This window comes from Salvelinus sp. IW2-2015, unplaced genomic scaffold (assembly GCF_002910315.2).
Source record: "Salvelinus sp. IW2-2015 unplaced genomic scaffold, ASM291031v2 Un_scaffold649, whole genome shotgun sequence".
Lineage (NCBI taxonomy): Eukaryota > Metazoa > Chordata > Actinopteri > Salmoniformes > Salmonidae > Salvelinus > Salvelinus sp. IW2-2015.
This window is the reverse complement of record NW_019942589.1, coordinates 82912-102043: the sequence shown is the minus strand read 5'-3', so window position 1 is coordinate 102043 and position 19132 is coordinate 82912. Positions and strand designations below refer to the sequence as shown.

At 43.6% G+C, this 19132-nt stretch overlaps 1 pseudogene; it reads left to right on the top strand.

Moving 5' to 3' along the window:
* The first annotated feature begins 1815 nt into the window (after window positions 1-1815).
* On the top strand, window positions 1816-18165 carry LOC112068702 (myozenin-2-like; annotated as a pseudogene).
* Window positions 18166-19132: the final 967 nt, after the last annotated feature.

The following is a 19132-nucleotide window of genomic DNA, read 5'->3' as shown; positions in this document are numbered from 1 at the left end:
CCACAATCACCCGACCTCAACCCAATTGAGATGGTTTGGGATGTGTTGGACCGCAGAGTGAAGGAAAAGCAGCCAACAAGTGCTCAGCATATGTGGGAACTCCTTCAAGACTGTTTGAAAAGCATTCCTCATGAAGCTGGTTGAGAGAATGCCAAGAGTGTGCAAAGCTATCATCAAGGCAAAGGATGGCTACTTCAAAAAATCTAAAATKTATAATATATTTTGATTTGTTTAACACTTTTATGGTTACTACATGATTTCACATGTGTTATTTCATAGTTTTGATGTCTTCACTATTATTCTACACTGTATAAAATAGAAAAAATAAAGAAAACCCCTTTTGCCTGGTACTGTATATATTTTTTTTACACCAGAGGAAAGAGGGCCTCCAACCGGCCCTCCAACACCACTTTCAGAGTCATGTCTTCCCTAGACATTCCTAGGCTTCAGGAAACACAACTGCTCATGAGGGGAGAGCCCTCCCTCGGTGTGGGCCCGGTGGCACAGGTCGGGTGCCCCAATCTCTCTCTCTCTCTCTCTGATAGCCTCCCCGTCCCCATTGCTTTGTGAGTGGTTTTGAGTGTTTGTCCTGCTAAATTTAGCCTATTGATGTAAGCTACATTCCATTGACAACAGACACAGAGACACCCCCCAACAGATTGGCTTCAGTGGCTGGGAGTGTGAAGTTCAGGTTGGATCGAAACTACCTAGGTCGATCCCTGAGCCTCCTTGCCTTCCAGTCAAGGATCCAGTTTGTTTGAAAGACAAGACAGACAGGACACACACACACACAGGTATGGACTAGTCCCATCAAGGTGTGCAGTTGTGATTCCGAGGTATGGCGAAATACTAGTGTCAATGTCTTGTGCTTTGACCATTCACAACGAGTAACTCTGATTGTGCTATTGTCTGACGCATTCAGTCATATTAACTTTGCATAGGAGAGGATATGAACATGTTGGGGTAACGTCGGGAGCTGTAGGGAAAGTTGTGATGTGAATACAGAGGGCATTGTTGTTTCGTTTCATTTGTTTGCCAGGGGAAAAAAATGTGCACAGTATTTTCAAATTCAATACAAAAAAAAAAAAATGTTTTACAGTTAAGTTGTGATTTTTTAGGACTGCTGGAATTAGATTTAGGGTAACTAGACTGTTATATATGTCACGGAAATAGTTTATTTTTGCTCCATATGCCATCGTGCCGAATGAAAAATATTTATTTTGTCAAGATCACATTAAGCGTTTCCAGTGTCACATACTACCCTGGGACGCAATGTTCACCCCTTACCCAACACTGATGATTCACAACACTGAATGCCATGTGACACCTTAATGCGCATCATCTAGCATTCGTTACAAGGTTATTTTAAAGTACGTGTTGACTTTGCTCTTCAAGCGCAAACAATGAATTACACCTMCCAATCTGAGTTGTATGAGTTAGATGTAATGTTTTGGTTTGGGGTTGACAGAAACCCTGTCCTTGAATTAAATGCCATAATGCCTAGCTAATGCTATCATAAACCTGACATAAAGGCCATCATAATATTTGATGACTGTTTTCTCACAGGACATTAACGGCATATCATAATGCGGTCTTAACAGCGTCCAGTAGTTATCCGATAGGTCAACCAGMATTGCATGTGCCATGTGAGCATTACAACTTTACTTCAAACCCTCACTAACAGTCATCTTATTTATAGCAGTGCAGTATGTTGGCTCTCTAATATTCAGTTCATATCAACACCACAATTTGAAAAAAAATTCCGCTGGGGTAGAACAGAGAGTACATCCTGTGTCCTTTATGTGTTTCCAGTGCCCAGYGGCAAATCGTGTGCCACCCTTCCCAAAGCCACAATGTCGCAATTCTGTACAATGCCAGCTGGAGAGAGGAKGATGCATGCAGCAGCTATTTCTCGAGACGTCCACTGTGCCAATGGTATGATCTGGGCCAGGGCTCAACGACAGCCTCAACAGCAAAGAGAATCAAACTTCTTCTGGTGGAGGGCAGTCATTCATATCCGGGTTGAACATGTCAGGGCCGTTTCTCTAGGGGTTGCCATAAAAAGCTAACYGGGATGTTTTACTACCTATGGCAACAAATCCTTCTGTCGTTCTCCTTTTGAAACTGTTATTTTGCGGCGGGTGAGGTGGGGAGTTGTGGAGGGCAGAGTTGGACAACTGCTCGTAGCAATTTAGGGGACTGTGAGGGTTTGCGACAGCTGAAGTACATTCTGTCTGGGTATAGCTCATTGAAGCAGCATCATGTTCAGCCTTCAATAAGTAATAGGAACAATAACATAATACAAATTGAATTCAATAAGAAATAATACATACAAAATTGTAAGACTGCACTTGTCTCAATCGGAGTTGAAAATTCACAAAATTCACCTAGACTTTCTAGAACTCGCAAATAGCACGTAGCGTTAGCACTGTTGAGTGCCAATTAATGGAAATTCACAAGGCTGTGGTTGCATTGTCCAAAGAGCATGCCTAAATCAACTCAACGCACAATTTTGTTTAATAACCATACAATGTAGAATTAACTATTGCAGTATACTGTATATTGAGGCAACCAATTATTATTATACACGTGCAACCTTTTATCATATTGTGATGCTTACTATACAGCTTGGTATGAKGCTACGTTCGTTTGATTTAGGCATGCTAATTGCTCAGCAGAAAGCATTTTGAAGTAACGACATGTCATTGATATTATCCCTTCAGATAATATCAGAGTAATAATGCTAATGAACTTTTCCTCTGATAAAGGTCTCGCTGTAATCATAAATGATCAAAAATGCTTGCTATGTACATTATGTCTTAGGGAGAGTGTCAGAAAAAAAATATATACTGTATATATTTAGGGAGACGATATATTTTGTGCAACTAAGATATAATAATACCGTCTTGGGGGAATCTTGAAGGTCACAGTTGCTTTACTTTTAGAGCAGTAGACTCATGAGATCACCATATATGACATCATTATACAGCTGGATGACATCCGGTTTACAATGCCCAATAACAAAATCTGACTGCCAAAACTGCACTATTAGCTCATCCTAATATGGGRATATCTCAAAGAATGGCACAAATTGCAAAGAACCAATAATGGCGGTTTTGGACATATTTACATTCTYTTGTTATTTATGTCTGTAAACAGGAAGTTGCCCTACTGTGTTAGATGATGTCACATTGCTGAGTCTACCTTTAATGGAAAGTCAGTCATGGGCATCTARTGGAACTTGTTTTAATTCTTTTTCCAGGMGACACCATGGACCTGGGGATAAAGGTTAGCACTCCCAAAGACATCATGCTGGAGGAGCTGTCACTGCAATCCAACAGAGGCTCTCGTCTTTTCAAAATGCGCCAGCGAAGATCAGAGAAATACACGTTTGAAAGTATCCAAAATGAGGCAAACGTGCAGCTGAGTGTAAGGACTTTTACATGTACATTTGTGTAATTTAGTKATCTAAACGCTCTTATCCCAAAGACCAACAATAAGTGGATGCAAATACGGAGACTTATTCAACCACAAAATACAACACAACTCACAACTCACATTCACTACCAATATCATACATCTGGGTTATGCCACACCTTTGATAGACAGGTCAGATGGATAGTGTTGCAGGACGCTTGTTCCGCCACTATGAGGCTGGAGCAGAAAAATCTCTGACAGGCAGGGTCTTGTTTGTAGAGTTTCAGACTAGAGTTTTACACTCAACTTCAGGACCGGCACTAGGACGAAATCCATGGACGGCACCTGAAATTAAAGATGTTCACAACTCATATTACACAACCCACACACACACACACACACACACACACACACACACACACACACACACACACACACACACACACACACACACACACACACCACACACACACACACACACACACACACACCACACACCACACACACACACACACACAACACACACAAAAGAAGAAGAAGAAACAACACCTGGGCGTTTGTAAAAGGTAGATATTGGTCCACTACGACAGGGGTGTTCAAAGTCCAACAAATGGAGGAGGGCAAATAAAAATTTAGCTACAACTCGAGGGCGGACTGTTTCGAATGTTCATTGAAAAATTTTTAAATGACGCATATGTCTAGTGAACTAATTGAACCTGTAAAACCTAACAAATTATTCCAATATGATAGATAAATAAAGCATATATTTTCTTATGGCTCTTGCTCAGTAATCTTTAATTTTCAACAGACCAAAGACAAATTTCCTTTATATAAAATCCATACATGCAACTTAAATGAAAGGAAACCGGTATTCAAGGACCATCAGTACCTATATTTTCTATTTTAGCAAAAGTGGGCTTAAATTTACTTCAAAGAAAAAAACAATAATAGCAATTTTGCTATCATCCACTCAACTGAAATATTTTTTAAATATAATTGGATTGAAATACAATAAAATAAAGTGCAAAAATCTTTAATCAAAACAACACTTTGTTTAAGGAGAAGTAACATGCAGTGAAACAAATATTAACTTTAACTTTAAACTTGAACTGAGTAAAAACTCTAAATATGTAATTGCACAGTTAATGTTCACTTGTTTGAGGTTGAGGGTGATGATGTGTGTGTCCTCCACAAGTTCATCAATGTTCGGGGTAAGGCTCTGAGCTGAGGAAATCCTCAGAATTGAGTGGAGAGGTGTTAGCAGTAAGTCGACTTCTGTGTGATGTTTTGTTCAGGTTCTATCAAAGAAAACAGTTGTTACACAGGTATGTCCTGCCATAGACAACGTTTGAGCAGCCTGGAATGCGGCAGCTGGGGCATTGTGTCGGGGGGCCATCCCCTCCGTAATGGCGGGCTGATTTTAGCGATCTTCATTCTGCAAAATAAAACTGGCCTTGACAGCAGCCTGGCCTTGTGATTTTGGCTTTTTTTGAACAGAGCTGTCGAGATTTGAGGCCTAGTTTTAATTCCTCTGCCTTTTTGTAGCTTTGTTCATGTCCATATTTTGTTTTTGTCCGCGTGTTTCGTTTCATAATGTCGTCTCAAGATTATACTCTTTCAGTACCGCCTACACTTTCTCCACACAGAAGACACACAGGTTTTCCAGCTACTCCGTGAACCTATACTCGACTCCCACTTGTTTTGACACCCCGGTTTCTCAGTGTCGCACTTCCGTTTTGCCATTTTTGATGGGTTAATGAAGTTAAATTTTACTTGGATGCTGACGACTGCTGTGCCAATAAATATTTGAAAATGGAAGCAGCCTACTGGCTCGGTGCGTACGTTCGACATTGTATGGAACTGTAGTTATTGGTGCGCGTGAAAAGATCTGGCGGGCTGCCGGCTTGCTGCGGTCTGCGGCCTGTTCTAATAATAACATCAAGAATCACCAGGGCGGTAAAAAAACTTCTCGTGGCCGGCTGTGGCCGCGGGCCTTGGACTCTGACACTATATGGCCTACGCATACAAGTGTATTCGAAAATGCAGCCGTAGGTTACACCTAAACCGTAGCCTATCAAAAATAATGTCACATATATAATTTTAGATGTAAACACAAGATGAAATTGAAAATAGTTTGATGGGTGAGAATATTAACATTTGTCAAATAGTGAATGAAGACAAAAAAACAGAGTACAGGCTATTTACCATGAGGCAGGGAAATGGAACGCAATTCGCAGGTGGGAAGAGTAAGTCAAATTATTTAGCCAATTATCTACAGCCGGCTGGCGTGCAACCGTGGCAAAATTAGTTTGACTTTGGATAGCCTATCTGGAGTGATAGTTAGAGACCGGCAATAAATGTAAATGAGAAAATATGTTCATGTTTCACACCTTTCATTTTTCTCATTAAATGCTWTCAATATTTGTAWATTAATTTATACAATTTATTATTGGTCTTAGGTTTTTAAGTCATTTAAATTTGGAGCTATTAGAATTGTAATATATATATTGTCCCATGCTGTAACGGTTCTCGTCCTCTTCGTCTGAGGAGTAGCAAGGATCTGTCARGCCCTGACCATAGTTTGCTTTGTATGTTTCTATGTTTTGTTTGGTCAGGGTGTGATATGAGTGGGCATTCTATGTTGTATGTGTAGTTTGTCTGTTTCTATGTGTTTGGCCTGATATGGTTCTCAATCAGAGGCAGGTGTTAGTTGTTGTCTCTGATTGGGYGCCATATTTAGGTAGCCTGTTTGTTATTGTGGGTTGTGGGTGATTGTTCCTGTTCCTGTGTTTGTGTTCACGTTACGGGACTGTTTCMTCTTCGTTCATTTTGTCGGTTTATTGTTTTTGTTCGTTGTTAAAGTATTCTATTAAAATGGATAATCATCACGCTGCATTTTGGTCCTCCTCGCTTTCGCTCGACAAAGAACGTTACAGAATCACCCACCACAACCGGACCAAGCAGCGTGGTACCCAGGAGCAGCGGGTTCAGGACTTTTGGACTTGGGAGGAGATCTTGGATGGCAAGGGACCCTGGGTACAGCCGGGAGAATATCGCCGCCCCAAGGCAGAGCTGGAGGCAGCGAAAGCCGAGAGGCGGTGGTATGAGAAGGCAGCACGAAAGCGCGGCTGGAAGCCCGAGAGGCAGCCCCAAAAATTTCTTGGGGGGGGGGACACGGGGAATGTGGCTAWGTCAGGTAGGAGACCTGAGCCAACWTCCCGTGCTTACCGTGGAGAGAGAGGGTCCGGGCAGGCACCGTTTTATGAGGAGATGCGCATGGTGTCTCCAGTACGTGTGCATAGCTCCGTGCGGTACATAGCAGCGCCTCGTATCGGCCGGGCTAGAGTGGGCATCGAGCCAGGTGCCATGAAGCCGGCTCTACGCATCTGGTCTCCAGTGCGTCTCCTCGGGCCGGGGTACATGGCACCAGCCCTACGCATGGTGTCCCCGGTTCGCCAGCACAGCCCAGTGCGGCCTATTCCACCTTGCCGCACTGGCATGGCTACAGGGAGCATTCAGCCTGATAGGGTTGGGCAGGCTCGGTGCTCGAGACCTGCAGTGCGCCTCCACGGTCCGGTCTATCCGGTGCCTCCTCCACGTACCAGGCCTCCAGTTCCGCACCGCACATGGCCTACAGTGCGCTCCAGGGTCCAGTATGCCTGTTCCTCCTCCGCGCTCTCCTGAGGTGCGTGTTCCCAGCCCGGTACCACAAGTTCGGCTCCACGACACAGGTCTACAGTGCGCCTCAGGGTCCAGTATGCCTGTTCCTCTCCCCGCACTCGCCTGAGGTGGCTGTCCCAGCCGGTACCACCAGTTCGACACCACGCACAGGCCTACAGTGCGCCTCGGCAGGCTTGAGCCGCCTCCTGTCTAGCGCCACTGAGCCGCCCTTCTGTCCAGCGCGCTGAGCCGTCCGTCTGTCCTGAGCGCCTGAGCCGCCGTCTGTCCTGAGCCGCCATCTGTCTGAGCCGCCTGAGCCGCCCGTCTGTCCTGAGCTGCCTGAGCCGCCGTCTGGTCCTGAGCCGCCTGAGCCGCCCGTCTGTCCTGAGCCGCCTGAGCCGCCGTCTGTTGAGCCGCCTGAGCCGTTCTTCAGTCCAGAAGCGCCTGAGCGCCCTTCAGTCCAGAGGTGCCTGAGCCGCCCTTCAGTCCAGAGGCGCCTGAGCCGCAATTCAGTCCAGAGGCGCCTGAGCACCTTCAGTCCGGAGCTGCCCTTCAGTACGGAGCTGCCACTCAGTCGGAGCTGCCTTCAGTCCGGAGCAAGCCCCTCAGTCCGGAGCTGCCCCTCAGTCCGGAGCTGCCCTTCAGTCAAGAGCTGCCCTTCAGTCCGGAGCTGCCCTCAGTCAGAGGCGCTCCTCAGTCCAGTGGGGCCTTTATTAGGGTTCCCAGTCCAAGGTCGGCGCGAGGGTTGCGCTCTAAAGAGGCCATGAAGCGGGCAATGACTATGGTGGAGTGGGTCCACGTCCCGCGCAGAGCCACCACCGCGGACAGGTCCCCACCCAGACCCTCCCCTATAGGTTTGGTTTTGCGGCCGGATTCCGCACCTTGGGGGGGGGGGGGGGGTACTATACGCCCTGACCATCAGTTTTGCGTTTGTTGTTTCTATGTTTTTGTCTTGGTCAGGGTGTGATATGAGTGGGGCATTCCTATGTTGTATGTCTTAGTTTTGTCTGTTTTATGTGTTTGGCCTGATATGGTTATCAATCAGAGCAGGTGTTAGTCGTTGTCTCTGATTGGGAGCCATATTTAGGTAGCCTGTTTTGTTATTGTTGTGGTTGGTGGGTGATTGTTCCTGTTCCTGTTTCCTGGTGTTTGTGTGGTTCACGTTACGGAGAACTTTTTGCTGGTTTTATTGTTTTTGTTCGTTGTTTAAAGTAATTCTATTAAAAATGCGAATAAATCATTCAACGCTGCATTTTGGTCCTCCTTCTTTGCCCCGACGAAAGAACGTTACAGGATCTGTGACCAAATACGCAAGCGTGGCGTACAGTGTCCAAAGACACACCTGCCTCAGAACGGTGACAAGTACCTCCCCCCGCAGGGTGGGCTCCGGCCGCAAAACTGACCTATAGGGGAGGGTCTGGGTGGGCATTTACCACGGTGGCGGCCTCTGGAGCGGGACGAGGACCACACTCCACCTAGTCTCCTGCCACTTCTGTACACCTTAGGAGGCCGACCCTCGTCACCGACCCTGGATTGGAAACCCTAGTAAAGGGCACCACTGGACTGAGGGGCAGCTCCGGACAGGAGGGCGACTCTGGCAGCTCTCGGACAGGAGGGCGACTCCGGCGGCTCCGGACAGGAGGGCAACTCTTGCGGCTCCTGACTGACGGTCGGCTCTGGCGCTCATGACTGACGGGCGGCTCAGGCGGCTGCTGACTGACGGGCGGCTCAGGCGGCTCCTGACCGACCGGGCGGCTCAGGCGCTCCTGACTGACGGGCGGCTCAGGCGGCTCAGGACAGACGGGCGGCTCAGGCGGCTCAGGACAGACGGGCGGCTCAGGCGGCTCAGGACAGACGGGCGGCTAGGCGGCTCAGGACAGACGGCGGCTCTGGAAGCTCAGGACAGACGGGCAGCTCTGGGCCTGGAGAGGAACCTGGAGGGGGAGACGGAGAGACAGCCTGGTGCGTGGGGCTTCCACAGGACCACCAGGCTGGGGAGCCCGCTACAGGAGGCCTGGTGCTTGGAGGAGGCACCGGAAGGACCGGGCTGTGGGGGAGCACTGGAGCTCTGGTGCGCAGCCTTGGCACCACTRCCCCAGGCTGGATGACTACTCTAGCCCGGACCCTCCAGAGTGCAGGCACAGGTTGAACCGGGCTGTAGGTGAGCACTGGAGATCTGGTGCATACTACGCGCACCTCTCCCTTAGGCTCAATTCCCACATTCGCCCGGCACGAGCGGAGCGCAGGCATAGGATGCACTGCACCCTCCCAGGGCCCCGGAGACACAGCACGTAGAGCCGGCGCAGGATACCCTGGACCGAAACGGCGTACCGGAGACCAGACARGCTGAGCCGGCACAATACGCCCTGGCTGGATGCCCACAATCGCATGACACTTTCMGTGTTGGTGGGTGATTCTGTAACGGTTCTCGTCCTCTTCGTCTGAGGAGTAGCAAGGATCGGACCAATACGCAGCGTGGTAAGTGTCCATTTTAATTTATTAAAACTGAACACTGAAAAATACAAAATAACAAAGTGAACAATACCGAAAACCGAAACAGTCCTGAAATGTGAAACAAACACTACAACAGGAAACAATCACCCACAACACACAATGAAAAACAGGCTACCTAAATACGGCTCCCAATCAGAGACAACGACTGACACCTGCCTATGATTGAGTACCATACTAGGCCCAACACATAGAAATCTAACAACAGAACAAAYCATAGAAAAACAACATAGAATGCCCACCCCAACTCACGCCCTGACCAAACTAAAATAAATACATAAAAAAGGAACTAAGGTCAGAACGTGACACATGCTTCTACACCTACATTGCTTGCTGATTGGGGTAAAACCCCATGTCATACAGGCTGGGTTTCTGTACAGCACTTTGAGATATCAGCTGATGTAAGAAGGGCTATATAAATACATTTGATTTGATTTGATTTAAATTGTGTAATTTACCGATAGTCCCTAATATCCATAGGGATATCCAAAGTCAACCCACATTTACCACAGGCATTACAATCAGATTGCCCTCCGAATTGATTTTAATTGTGCTGCCAGCTGTGGGCATGTGCGCAGGATTGAAACAAACCCAAACTTAATTTACATTGTAATGCAGTCCTGACCAGTCTCACAAAACTCAGTTTTGGACGAGACTGACGTTATGAGATTGACTTTATGACCTTAATCCTATTTACACATGCCCGGTTTTGCCAGCCCGTAATGCCGAGTCTGATTATATCAGACACACAGTTATTATTATATCTAGGATATTATGGGTTGAGGGTCCAAGGGTTGAATCCTGGGATCACATTATTGGATCTCTGGACTTTGGGATTTCAAAAGTATTTGTGATTATTTTCATTTACAGTACAGTAACTATGTTTCATTGTTTACTTGGATCCAAAAGTGCAAAATCCATATTACCGGATTTTAAATATGTTTCTGAGTGACTCATGGTTGCAATAATGATGTGTGCACCCAGACAAAAGTGTTAGAACACATGGGAGATATGGAGAAACATGTGCCTGGTGCCCTTTCCCTGCACCTACTCTGGCCAGAGGCTCCTGGAGCACTTTGCTCAATAAATTGTATGTCGCTTGTCAGTGCTTGCAGATAGTGTGTGTGTGTGTGTGTGTGTGTGTGTGTGTGTGTGTGTGTGTGTGTGTGTGTGTGTGTGTGTGTGTGTGTGTGTGTGTGTTACTTCAGAAAGTATTCACACCCATTGACTTTTTCCACATTTTGTTGTGTTATAGCCTGAATTTGAAATTGATTAAATTTGGATGTTTTTGTCACTGGCCTACTGTCATAACTTGCCCTCCTGGATGGAGATCAAAGGTGCCGGTCAATCAAAGGTTTCAAGACCCCCCTCTCCTGGGGGAGTTGGCCAGTTATTTGACGGTCGTAAATGCCTTGCAGGAACTTTCTCTCCCTTGCCATGCAGTATTGAGGGGAAAGAACCCTTTTCTTACAAAGAGATTCTTCCCGCCAAAACTCCAACATCCCAAAGTGGATAATGAAACAATATTTCTAACACAAAGAATGTGGGAAATGGTCGGGAGGGACATAAAGAACAATCATGTCAGATCACTTATTATTTTGTGATGTCATTAAACATGTCATAATGGAAACATTGTAACTTTAAGAGTTTTCACAATGTAAATGTCAGAGTTAAATCTAAATGTTGTAAAACTTATATGATTAAATATGTAACTATTTGTGAGAAGATYAAATGTGACTTTAGCCTTCTAAATGAGATAATTGTTTTTCATATGAAGTTGTACCCAGTCGGTAACCACGCCCACGTGAGCACAGACATTATGCTAAAAGGATGGAACGCCACTTTTGCCAGAGTGCTTATAAAGGACTCCTAAAGAATGAACATATTAGACCAGTACATTGCCGGGTTGCTACTGGCGTGTAAAATGATTTAAAACTACAAGACCAAAACATGCCGGGTTGCATGTCGGTGTATAAAGTGGTTCTAGCTGTACCCTGAATAATCAACCATTGACACCAGACAGCATGGAGGGYTGGCTACATGTTGAAATGGTTGCAGTTTAAATATAGTCCAACGTAACCACAGCGTGAGCGGAATGATACGAAATGGTAAGACCCTCTGAAACTCAACAGYGAAGAAGAAGACTAAGACATGCACCGCCTGCAGCTCTGCATGTAATGTAGTCTAGGAAACTCGACCGAAGACGAGAAAAGAAGAACATTTCCCTCTCAACACCGTGCGGTACGTCTGATGTATCCATTCTAAAGAACAAAGAATGCCTACTACTACTACAACTGAGGACATTGTGACCTCTGGTGGACAACCAGAGACTTACACAACCAGAGACTTCTGTCGAACTGACTCCCRATAGATGGACCGGGCGATTTCAACAGAGAGAGATGACAAAGAAATACAAGCGTAAATATATATACATTGCAATTATTTTTGAATGAGCAATCGTTCATGTGCAAAGTATTCACATTCCCATGAGCATAGTTATCCAACTGTATGTACAATGTCTTTCCCGCTCTATATCTGTCCCCACCCCCTCGCCATTGTGTAACAAGCCGTCATATCAGGTTAGTCCACTAGGGACTTTTCATTGCATTATGTTAGTAATCAACATATACTCTATCCTGGGTTTGTGTTTATGTAATTCTGTGTGATTATTTAGTTAGTTAGTAAATATTAGTAAAAATGTGTGTATTGCTGAATCATCATTTTAGACTAGGGTTCGTGCAGATTTGAAGTCAACGTTGTTCAGAATGAGACTGATATGGGGTAATAATAATAACTAATGGATGACTGGTAGGATAACGATATATTCTGATATATTCTTGAGTTAATTCGGGAAACTGTAACTCATTAAACAAACTTTTTCCGTGGTGCCCCAAGATTGCTAATGAGTTAATTATTACATGATACATTTAATCACGTAATAATTAAACATAGTTAATTGATTTGATAAAATAGCCATCATCACACTAATGATAGTCACGTCACGACACTACACACAATATCCCATAATGTCAAAGTGGAATCATGTTTTTAGAAATTTTTACAAATTAATACAAAATGAAAAGGTGAAATGTCTCGAGTCAATAATTATTCATTCCCTTCATTATGGCAAGCCTAAATAAGTTTAGGAGTAACGTTTTGCTTAACAAGTCACATAACAAGTTCCCTYGACTCACTCTCTGTGTAATAATAGTGTTGAACATGACTTTTGAATGACTACCTCATCTCTGTACCCTACACATACAATTATCTGTAAGGTCTCTCAGTCGAGCAGTGAATTTCAAACACAGATTCAACCACAAAGACCAGGGAAGTTTTCCAATGCTTCGCACCATTGGCAGATGGGTAAAAAAATGTAAAAAGCAGAAAATGACTATCCTTTGAGAATGGTAGTTTCCTTCCTCTCCGCGACTATTAATTACACTTTGGATGGTGTATCAATACACCCAGTCACTACAAAGATACAGGTGTCCTTCCTACCTCAGTCGCGGAGAGGAAGGAAACTTCTCAGGGATTTCACCATGAGCCAATGGTGACTTTAAAACAGTCACAGAGTTGAATGGCTGTGATAGGAGAATGGATGGATAAACAACATTGTATTTACTCCACAATGCTAACCTAAATGACAGAATGAAAAGGAGAAAGCCTACACAGAATAAAAATATCCCAAAACATGCATTCTGCTTGCAATTGTCACGCCCTGGCCGTAGTTATCTTTGTTTTCTGTATTATTTTAGTTAGGTCAGGGTGTGACATGGGGGATGTTTGTGTGTATTTGTCTCGTCTTGGGTGGTTGTATTGTATAGGGGGTTTTGTAGAGTGTATGGGGTTGTGTTCAGTATAGATYTTTAGGAAAGTCTATGGTTGCCTGGTTTGGTTCTCAATCAGAGACAGCTGTTTATTGTTGTCTCTGATTGGGAGCCATATTTAAGGCAGCCATAGGCATTAGGCTATTGTGGGTAATTGTCTATGTGATGTTGCATGTTTGCACTCAGTATTATAGCGGTCACGTTCATTTTGTATTGTTTGTTAAGTGTTCTTCGTTATTAAAAAGAAGAATGTATTTCTCTCACGCTGCGCCTTGGTCTCCTCACTACGACGATCGTGACAGCAATAAGGCGCTTAAAGTTCATTTCTTAGCCAATTTTTGTTGCAGTTTAACTTATGTCCTGAATACAAAGTATTARGTTTTGGGGAAAATCTAACACAAAACCTCACTGAGTACCACTCTTCATATTTTCAAGCATGGTGGTGTCTGCATCATGTTATGTGCAGGCTTGTCATCGACATGGACTAGGGAGTTTTTTAAGATAAAAAGAAACGGAATAGGGCTAAGCACAGGAAAAATCCTAGAGGAAAACCTGGTTCAGTCTGCTTTCCAGCAGACAATGGGAGACAAATTCACCTTTCAGCAGGACAATAACCTAAAACACAAGGCCAAATKTACACTGGAGTTGCTTACCAAGACGACATTCAATATTCCTGATTGGCCTAGTTACAGTTTTGACTTTAATTAGCTTGAAGATCTATGGCAAGACTTAAAAATGGCTGTCTAGCAATGATCAACAACTATATTGTACAATCCAGGTGTGCAAAGCTCTTAGAGACTTACCCAGAAAGACTCACAGCTGTAAACGCTGCCAAAGGTATATGTATTGACAGAAGTGTGAATACTTATGTAAGTGAGATATTTCTGAATTTCATTTACAATAAATGTGCCAAAAACTTCTCCAACCATATTTTAACTTTGCCATTATAGGATAGTGTGTGTAGATGTGTGAGAAAAAAAACGATTTAATCAACTTTGAATTCAGGCTGTAACACAACAAAATGTGGAATAAGTCAAGGGTAGGAATACTTTCTGAATTATATGCATTATATGTACATTGGTTAGATGCCACTCTACTGTAGCACTGCTAAATGACAAAAATGATTTGTTACATGTAAATATTTAGTAACTTCTATTGTGATTGTGTATCAACTATGGGGGGGATCTGGTTGCAAATGACTGTTTTAACTTTTGGCAACTGTTCAAATTGAGCAACATTGCACATAAAGTGCCATGTTCTCAACATTGCACATCAATTCTCAACATTGCCAACAAACATGAATTAGTTGCTATTTCAAGTCTTTTGATGGGCATTTTGGTGGTAGCTGATCTTGCTTTGCTGTTATGCCCAAGCTTTAGCTCAGTGTGCTAAGTTAACATGGTCGTAAAACCTGTAATCGATCTACCCATTTACCTAGTGGGTCTCATTTACTCAAAGTGAACAATTCGTTGCAGCTAATCCCCAAATGAAGAAATTAGATAGGTTCAGAACTGAGCAAAAGGGTCAAGCTTAGCTAATAACAAAATGCTTTCCATTTTTTTCCAGAGGGATCTTCTAGCTGAGAATGTAGACAGTGCCGAAAACAAAAGAGGGATCAAAAACACTTCCTTACACACCCGCCCCAGGAAACCCTTCAAATCCAGAATGCATTGCACCYGGTATGTAGCTACCACATCAATATTCAACATCTATGAATGCTTATAAGGCYGAATAATATAGTTTAAGGGAATAATAAGGGCTTATTAAAATATCTTTATTTCATTATTATGTAGTGTTCAGCATGAGTAACGCTTCACTTGAAGGGATCCTACATAAGGACTTCATAACACAGTCATAACTCATACATACCGCATTCATAAGTAAATGTTGTTTTTCAACAACTAGAAATTGATATGTACGCTATGTCTTGCAATTGTTGACATGAACATTTATGAACTGCTTATGTATTGCTTATGAATGGGTTGTGAATGCATTTTTAAGGCRCTATTTAGATGTTCATGTTACCTCTAAGGACCAGTCTAATTCCCCATAGTGACTCAGCAGACCTCTGGCCTTTAAGCAGGATGTCACGTTCTGACCTTAGTTCCTTTGTRATGTCTTTATTTTAGTTTGGTCAGGGCGTGAGTTGGGGTGGGCATTCTATGTTGTTTTTTCTATGTTTTGTTCTATTGTCCTTTTCTATGTGTTTGGCCTAGTATGGTTCTCAATCAGAGGCAGGTGTCAGTCGTTGTCTCTGATTGGGAGCCATATTTAGGTAGCCTGTTTGTCATTCTGTGTGGTGGGTGATTATATTATTTTCTGTTCTGTGTTTATGTCACCTGACATAACTGTTGCGTTTCGTTCTCCTTTGTTATTTTGTTTAGTGTTCTCTGTTTAATAAATATAATGATGAACACTTACCACGCTGCGCTTTGGTCCTCACCTCATTCCAACGACGAGCGTTACACAGGATACATGAGAAGCATTTCCTTTCCCTGCATTAAATTGTCAGCAGGAGATACAAACACAACACTCTTATAGAATCTGATATGACCCAGCATGGTGTCAACCCATGTCAACTGGACCAACCCACTTTTCAACAAAGGATTAACGCACACTTACTCTGTGCACTATTTTAAGACATGAGCTAATGATGGACAAAATTGTCTCAATCTGCCAGTGTTGCATCTACATCACTTTTTTCACTGCTCTAGTTTATACTGTTATTAAATTATAGTGGCTATTGATAAAACAGCACCGCCACAGTCATTTTGACACCTATTTTGTTTTCCAAGCAATAAAAACAGGTAATTCTAAACAAAAATGTACATTTTTTTTTGTTATGTCTTGATGAAATTAGCATGGAGGAACAGGTGTTAACAACGGAGTGACTAAAGTGTTYTGTTTGTTACCTTGCTGTGTCTACATCAGGGATCATCAACTAGATTCAGCCGTGAGCCGATTTTTTTCTGGAGCGGATGGTCGGGGGGCCGGAACATAATTACAAATAATTTGTGGACTGCAAATTGACTGTACGAAGCCCAAACAGATATAATATTTGACTAAAACAGAATCATTCAAACCTTGCTTACATTTGTAAATGATCCCGTGTCTCTCTGTAATGCTTGGGAATACTTGGGAACAGATTTCTTAAATTACAATCACTTGGAGCTGATTTCCTGGTGTTTGTACAGTCTTTTATYTCCAGCAATGAAAATTCAACACAAAAAAACTTGGCGGGCCGCCAGTTGGGGAACCCTGGTCTGGACAAAATACAGTCTCAATGCCCTAGTACTTTTTCACATTTCTTGTGCAAGGACGACAAGCAAGAAATTGCCAGTAATCATTTATCGCACTTAAGTCCAACCGCACAGATATACTAATGTGTTGATAGGATAAGTGAGTGTCTATACGCTGCACTGTTGGTCTTACGATCCTATCTTCTTGGCATGTGTCTCAGGATATGGAGGCCCCTTGAAGGATGTCCCTGCAGAGACATTCAACTCTACAGCTATACCCAAGTCCTACCACTCCCCTTGGGAGCAGGCTATCATTAACGACCCCAACCTGGCCGAGACCCTCAATATCAGGATGCCTGTCACTGAGCCCAGACCAGAGGCTCCTGACTACAAGAGCTTTAACAGGTGAGGTGTTCTGAGGAGAGTTTTCAGACAACTGCTATTCAACAACTCAAAGTTTAAGCCAAAGATTTCCGAGCTACTTGAACATACTGCATCAGCCGTGCACTTCTCTCAATGACTTTGAGTTAAGTATGCAAATTTCAAGGTTGGGATGGTACTCACAGTAGATWGGATACTCAGTACTTATAATGACATTGATATTGCAAACATTTCCATGGAATGAAATGGTTTTCTTATAACACAGTTCAGATTCACTGTTACATGGATGCACTACTGTAACGCTCCATAAAAAAAAAAAGCTTTCTATATTCTATGCAACCGTCACATGTTTTGAGATCTTCATTTTGATTTTGCATTCACACTTGTATCTCCACATCTGATTTCCAGGGTGGCCACACCGTTTGGTGGTTTCGACAAAGACCCCCAGAGCAGTGGGATCACGTTCAAGCTCCCTGAGATCGACCTGAACCTCCCCAACTACTCTGAGCTCCAGGACCCAGGGGTGAAACGGCCCACCTTCAACAGGGTCGCCCAGGGATGGATAACCGACGGCATCCCACTGATCCTGCCCACCGTGCCTCTGGAACCTATGCCCATCCCTGAGTCCGATGACCTCTAGATTACCTATAGATGACCCATAAATACCTGGAAAGACAAGAGAGCACCGGTCCGACAAGATCCACTGCTGGCACCTCTAACCGTACTGCCTGATCTGCGATATAGGGGTCGGAGCTGAAGCCTAAATCATGATGATTGAATATGTGCAACCGACGACAAACTGATGGTTTTGCTGGCTTTCAAAATGGGGTTCCCTGCTATCCTGTTTCAATTCTGTGCCATTTGCCAGAGTAATGATACTGATGGTTATTTTTGCATTGTGTACTCAGAGAATAACATGTAAATAAATAGCACACATGGCAGAAATGTTATTGAAATGTCTAAGAGAAAAAAATACGAGTAATACATTGAAACTTCAATACATATTTTGGCTTATATTGGATATCAGATACAAAAGTATCTTTGTCTTTAATTATGTAGACATGTTGCCTATTAATCTTTTAGAATGGGCCTATCGATGTGCAAATAAAAATGTATATCTCTTTTCATGACATTGTATATTAATTGGCTTATGTAAATCAAATCAAATCAATTTTATTTGTCACATACACATGGTTAGCAGATGTTAATGCAAGTGTAGCGAAATGCTTGTGCTTCTAGTTCCGACAATGCAGTAATAACCACAAGTAATCTACCTAACAATTCCACAACTACTACCTTATACACACAAGTGTAAGGGATAAGAATATGTACATAAAGATATATGAATGAGTGATGGTACAGACGGCATAGGCAAGATGCAGTAGATGGTATAGAGAACAGTATATACATATGAGATGAGTAATGTAGGGTATGTAAACAAGTGGCATAGTTTAAAGTGGCTAGTGATACATGTATTACATAAAGATGGCAAGATGCAGTAGATGATATAGAGTACAGTATATACATATGAGATGAGTAATGTAGGGTGTAAACATTATATTAAATGGCATTGTTTAAAGTGGCTAGTGGTACATTTTTACATAATTTCCATCAATTCCCATTATTAAAGTGGCTGGAGTTGAGTCAGTATGTTGGCAGCGGCCGCTAAATGTTAGTGGTGGCTGTTTAACAGTCTGATGGCCTTGAGATAGAAGCTGTTTTTCAGTCTCTCGGTCCCTGCTTTGATGCACCTGTACTGACCTCGCCTTCTGGATGATAGCGGTGTGACAGGCAGTGGCTTGGGTGTTGTTTGTCCTTGATGATCTTTATGGCCTTCCTGTGACATCGGGTGGTGTAGGTGTCCTGGAGGGCAGGTAGTTTGCCCCGGTGATGCGTTGTGCAGACCTCACTACCCTCTGGGAGAGCCTTACGGTTGTCGGAGCAGTTGCCGTACCAGGCGGTGATACAGCCCGACAGGATGCTCTCGATTGTGCATCTGTAGAAGTTTGTGAGTGCTTTTGGTGACAAGCCGAATTTCTTCAGCCTCCTGAGGTTGAAGAGGCGCTGCTGCGCCTTCTTCACAACGCTGTCTGTGTG